Source organism: Phascolarctos cinereus, unplaced genomic scaffold, assembly GCF_003287225.1.
Source record: "Phascolarctos cinereus isolate Bilbo 61053 unplaced genomic scaffold, phaCin_HiC Scaffold_8;HRSCAF=390, whole genome shotgun sequence".
NCBI lineage: Eukaryota > Metazoa > Chordata > Mammalia > Diprotodontia > Phascolarctidae > Phascolarctos > Phascolarctos cinereus.
This window is the reverse complement of record NW_027556291.1, coordinates 27,286,804-27,293,255: the sequence shown is the minus strand read 5'-3', so window position 1 is coordinate 27,293,255 and position 6,452 is coordinate 27,286,804.

Genomic DNA, 6,452 nt, shown 5'->3' with positions numbered 1-6,452 from the left:
GGTAAAGGCCTGAGCAGGCCTAAGAGGCCCAAGGCAGCACCTCGCACTCAGACCCCTGATGAAACACAGGCATAGTGGCTTCAGTGCCTCCAGAAGCTCCTTCTGGGGCTCTGCCCCAGACCCCAGACCCTTGGCCTCCCACCTAGAGGATGGAAGAGGATCAGAAATGAGGCCTACCTCTCTCAGGAGACCCTCAGACACCCTGCCTCCAGGTCTCCCAAGGACAGAAAGGAAGGAGCCTGCTCTGCCCCTAGGGATAAGGGATGCAGGCAAGGCACAGGAAGGGGCGAGAGAGGGGAGGGGAGGGCAGAGGGGCACCCACAGGGAGGAGAGGAGCACAGGGGGAGAGCAGAGAGGCCCAGAGGTGCTGCTCTGCCCCCTAGGGATAAGGGATGCAGGAAGGCACAGGAAGGGCAGAGAGAGGGGAGGGGAGGGCCAGAGGGGCACCCACAGGGAGGGAGAGGAGCAGAGGGGAGGAGCTGAGAGGGCCTGGGTGCTGCCCTCCCTAGGGATAAGGGGATGCAGGAGAGGGAATGGGAAAGTGCAGAGAGAGGGGGAGGGGAGGGCCAGAGGGGCACCCACAGGGAGGGAGAGGAGCAGAGGGGGAGGAGCAGAGGGCCTGAGGAGCTGCTCTGCCCCTTGCAGGGCCAAGACAGAGTTAGGGCTGGAAGGGGCCTCCCAAGGTCATCTAGGAAAGCTGCCCCTTTTACAGGGGAGGGCTAATGCTTGCTCAGCATGCCCAAGGTAGCAGGATGAATATTGGCATTCTCCAGCTTTGATTTTGATGGCCTCCCCTAACCCTCTTTACAACTGGAGAAACTGAGGCCCAAGGTTGTGGGCAGCTTGTCCACTGTGGTCCCTTCTTACAAAAGGTGAAACTGAGCCCCAGCGACCCCAGAGGTGCCCTGTGAGGTGTAGAGCTATTTTATCCAAGTGGAAACTGAGGTCCAGAGATGTCTGGCACTTCCCCAGTCACAAGCCCAACCAGAAGCTTGCTGGACTCCCAGGCTCTTGGGGGGCAGGGGTGGGGGGTTGTCGTTAACTCAACAGGACGTCTGTGTGTTGCTGGCCTGGGTGGGGGGAGGGACAGGGCAGAAGAAGCAGAATGCCAGTCCAGCTGTAAGCTCTGTAACCCTCCTTGGTGTTTGACCCGGTAGTGCCTGCCAGAAAAGAGCCCGACATCCTAAGGGTGAGCGGCATGGGGGAAGCAGAGGAGGGAGAAGCCAGTCGATGACTTGAGCAACAATGTTTACCGAAATCCAACTGGTGCCAGCCAAGTGCTTTGTAATCAGGCAGTCAGTCAACAAACCCTGAAGCTCCTGTGTGCCAGGCACTGGGCAGGGGATTCAAATACAAGCAAAAACAGCCCTACCCTTAAAGGGCTTACACTCTAATGGGGAAAGGCTCCCTTTACAGCAGTAGTGGAGCTGGTGGACCCCTCCCCAGAATGCAGCGTCTGGGAGGAGGAAAAGGGGCCAACAAGGGTGAAGGAAGGAGACTTTGTGATAGGTGGGGGAGGAGTCTTCTGAAGGAGCTCACACTGTAGGAGAGGAATAATCACAGACATTTATATAGTGCCTACTGTGTACCAGGCACTGTGGGGGCCATCTCCAGTTGTCCTGATTATGTATCTTGCCACTGGACCCAGATGGCTCCAGAGGAGAAAGGGAGGCTGCTGACCTTGCCCTGCCCTCCCTCCCTTAAATCCAATTCACTTGCAAGTCATGGCACCACCTCCCTGATGTCCTGGTCCTCTTCCAGAATGAAGGACAAACAAAAACTGGGGGGGTTGGGGAACTGAGGCCCTCGAGGTAAAGTGGCCTGCCTTAAGGTATTTGAATAGTAAAGGGGCAGAGAATTCAAACTTGGGTTTTTATTTCTTTTCTATTTTTCTTCTTAATGATCCCCTTTATAATATATATCATATATATAACAGCCCTCTTTATCACAGATATCTTATACATAACAATATATTATCAGAATCCCCCTTTATCATACATGTGGTATGTATAACAATATATTATTACAACAACTCCCTTTATAATATATTGTATATATGTCAATATGTTATTATAATGACCCCCTTTTCCCCTTAGAAACCTCCCTTACAACAAGTCTGTACAGTTAAGTGCGGCATGGCCCTCACCTAGACTCCTCATCTGCACAGTGAGGAGGCTAGAGCAGGTGACTTTGGAGATCCCCGCCCCCATCTCCAAGTCCATAGAATGGTGAGAATGGACCAGGACATTGGCTGTGTCTGAAAACGTCTGCCTTATTCTGTCCCTGTGCCGAGAGGACGCCTCCACCATGATGCTCCTCTGAGGTCTTGCTCCGAATTCGAGAATCTTTTCTTTGCAGGGTAGTTCTCATTGGGTACATCAGTCTCCTGTCATTCATGTATAGAGCACATCCTAAATTCAACTGGATAAACGTGTAGGGCAGGGCTTACCTGTTATGAGTGTCCACCCCACCCCAAATTTGGGGGAGGGCCTTGTACTCTGTATGTACATATTCCCCTACCCCACTCCTTAAAGCACACATATGCTCTCATATATACACATATTACCTCATGTACACTCATTCCCAATATACTTTAATGCACGTGCTCACTCCTGCACACACTTCCACATGTGTATACAGACTCACAGACATGTAAATGGAGATGTAGGATGCACTTACCAACATGTATCTCCTATCACAATTCCAGATGATGCAGTAGATAGAGTACCGGGCCTGGAGTCAGGAAGACCTGAGTTCAAATCTAGCCTCAGACACTTCCTAGCTTGTGACCCTGGTCAGGTCACTGAACCTCTGTCTGCTCCAGGTTCCTCATCTGTAAAATGGGGATAGTGATAGTACCTACCTCCCAGGTTGTTACAAGAATAAAATGAGATATTTGTAAAGCAGTGGTGTCAAAGTCACTATACATAAGGAATCCTGCAAGCGTGTATGCACTTAGAAAACTACATGTTAACATTATCTACGTTCTGTTGTATTTTTGTGCTAAATATTTCCCAATTACATCTGAATTTGCATTTGGCAGCACTTGGGAGGGTCCATGGGCAACGTGTTTGACACCTCGGCAAGCCTCAAAGTGCGATATAAATGCTAGCGATTGCTATTACACAGACACGGGCTTGTACATAGCTTCTCAGTACCTGGTGATGGGCCTACTGATTCTCCCCGACGACAAAAAGCTAGCTGCTTTAACAATGGAATCCACTTAGCTTAATTACCTACAAAATGCTGGGAAGCAGCATTCAGGTGCAGACATCCCAGAGGAGTAGCTCCTCTACTCTGGGCTATGTTGGGTAACTTAGAGTTGGGCAGGACGTTGGAGGCACAGTCTGGTTGTAGGATTCGACACGCCACAGGCTGATAATTCAAGGCTACATTTCTCTGAGGCCCCTCGAGGTAAAGTGACCTGCCTTATATATATCACATATGTATAACAGCATATTATTCTAACAGCCCCCTTTATCATATATCATATATATAACAATATATTATTATAACAACTCCCTTAATAATATATATGTATTATATACATAAAACAATATATTATTATAATGACCCCCTTATAACAAGTCTGTACAGTTAAGTGTGGCATGGCCCTCCAGCAGGTGACTTTGGAGATCCCCCCCGCCCCCCCCCCCCCGTCTCCAAGTCCATGGAAGGGCCTATACCCTGCTGCGATACAGGCTAGAGAAGGGAACCTGCTACAGGCATCGTTTTCTCAGGGGCCAGGAACGTTCCCTGGGTTTTGCCCCTGGCCCAGCTTGTCTGTTACAGGTTGTCCTAGCCTACCAGCTAAACCACCTGGACCCAAACAGACCATAGGTACCAAGATTCTCTTTCCAGAAATTGTTCCATGCATTGCTTGATGGGGATTTCTACCCCCTAGCATCAGTGTGGGTTTGCTTCATGAAACGGATGTGTAACTGTATAGTGACAGCTGGCCTTTGGGCCAGTCACTTCAACTCTCTAAGCCCAAGCTCCTTCCCCTGTAACATAAGGAAGTTGGTGGACTAGATGACCTTTGAGGGTTCTTTCTAGCTTTGTGATTCTAGAATCAGGCATTCTCGAAGGGCCCTTCCCATTCTGATGGTTTGTGGTCCAAGAGTTCTTCCAGCTCTGAAATCCTGTGATAACGCTCTTCTGATCTCTGCCTATGGTGGGTGCTGAAGGCCGGCAATACTGTGTTTCAACTACTTGCCTAGTGCGTAAAGGAAATCAGGCATTGGGCCTAGGTCCTACAAGACAGCCTTAGGCTTTTCTTTCTAGTTGTGTTCTGGTTCCCGTGGGATAGCTGGGCTAGGGCTGGAGCTCCGTGTGTATGTGCCAGACGCAAACACTAGGCTTCTCAGGGCTGGTGATGGGCAGGAATGTGCATGGGGCACTGTGAGTGGGAGCAGTGCACATTATGTGGTGGGAGTGGGTTTCTGGTGGCCCACGGAGTTTTGACGATGACTCGAACGTTGGTTTTTCCACGGTTGAGGTCACTGGTGAGTAGCAGTTACTTCAAGTTTGCCATCTAGTGGCCATTGCCAGAGCAAATAGCTTGGGGAGGGGGTGATAAAAATAAAATAATGCTTTTCTAGAAATGAGACTAGTTTTAAAAGACCAGCTTATAGGTCTACAAATATTGGCACTGCAGGAGAACCCCTGTATTACTGCCGAGGATGAAGGCTGAGGCCAAGATGCCTGTCGGAGACTTTCTGCATCATACTGTGAAAGGATCCTTACGTCCTAGAACAAGAACAGGAAGGGGCCTCCGAGGTCACCTCATGCGCCCCCCTCAACTTACACAAGAGGAAAGTGGAGCCCAGAGCAGGGAGTATGACGTCTCCGAGGTCACTCAGATAGTAAGTGGCCCGAGCAGGACTCAAGGCTCCAACTCCTAACTCCTAACTGCAGCACTGTAATTAGCGCTCCTCAATCTGCCACTTACCAGCTGTGTGACTTGGGGCAAGGCACTTCAGTCTCTGTTTCTCAGTTTCCTCATCTGTAAAATGGGGATAATTGTGCATTTTCTGCCTTCGTGTTGCGAATAAGTAATTATGTAGGCCTTAAAATCCTACAGACATGTGAGCTGCTTTTACATATTTGGGAGCCATTAGCATCCTTTCCTGTGTCTTCCAGGAGCTGGCCCCTTCACTCATCCACCCCTCTCCTAAACCTGCAATTGCTCCCCCCCTATCTCCTGGCTGCTTCCCTGCTGCCCAATAAATCTGCTTGGCTCCCTGCCTTATTTACCAAGCTTTCCCTCAAGTCATCGCTCTAGATGTCTCTTCCCTCTCATAACCAAACTCCTAGAAAAAAATGTTTTTACTTGTTCCCTTCCTCACCTCCCGTTCCTCACACCCTTGGAATCTAGCTCCTAGACTCCCCACTCAGCTGAAGCTGCTCTCAGCCTTTTCGTGGACCTCCTCCTTCTTGTTCCTTCTGCAGCTTTGGCACCATGGAGCGCTGCTTCTTTCTCGATGCCCTCCATGCAGGTGACTGCCAGGTGTACATAGCCAGCCTCCATCTCCTTGCTGGCCTCCATCCCTGCATCTCTGGCTGTCTGCTTGGTTCTCCCCATCGTATGTCCCGTAGGCATCTCTCCTTACCAGTTCTTCTTCCATGTGGCTGCCAACTTGAGATTCCCGCAGCACGAGGTTAACCATGCCACTCCCCTGCTCAAGAAGTGTCTTGAGGAGGAAATACAAACTCTTCTCCCTGGCATTTCAAGCCATTTGCAATCTGGCACTAGCCCGTCTTTCCAGTCACCCTAAAACTGGCTTGCTTGGTATTCCCCATTCCCCACCTCTGTGACTTTGCCCAGGTTGTTGCCTGTTCCTGAAATGTTCCCCTTCCTCACCTTCACCTTTTGGAGTCCTTTGCTCCCTCCTTATCATGCCAGGTCATGTTCAGAATCTTCCTGACAACTTAAGTGGAAGCCGTTCCATTTCCTGGCATGGCGCTAGTAGACGGTCCAGGTTTCACAGGCATACAACAATGAGGTCAGCACAACAGCTCGGTAGACCTTCAGTGTGGTAGTCAGTCTAATACCTTTTCTCCCCCACACTTTCCTTTGGAGCCTCCCAAACACTGAGCTTGCTCTGGCAATGGGTGCGTCTACTGTGCCTGGCAGGATAAGGTACTGGACACTGAGGTCCTTTCTCCAGCTGAACTGCTGAGCATAACTCTGATGGGCTGGTCACGTTGTTCGAATGCCAAATATACACTTGTCTAAAAGACTGTTTTACAGAGAACTCACACAAGACAAGTGTCTCACGTGGTGGTGAGAAGTGATACAAAGACACTCTCAGGGTCTCTCTGAAGAGCTTTGGAATCGGTTGTGAGACATGGGAGACACTGGCATAGGACCGCCCAGCATGGCGTGCCCCCCATCAAAGAAGACGCTGTGCTCTGTGAGCAAAGCAGAATCCCAGTAGCACAGAGGAAAC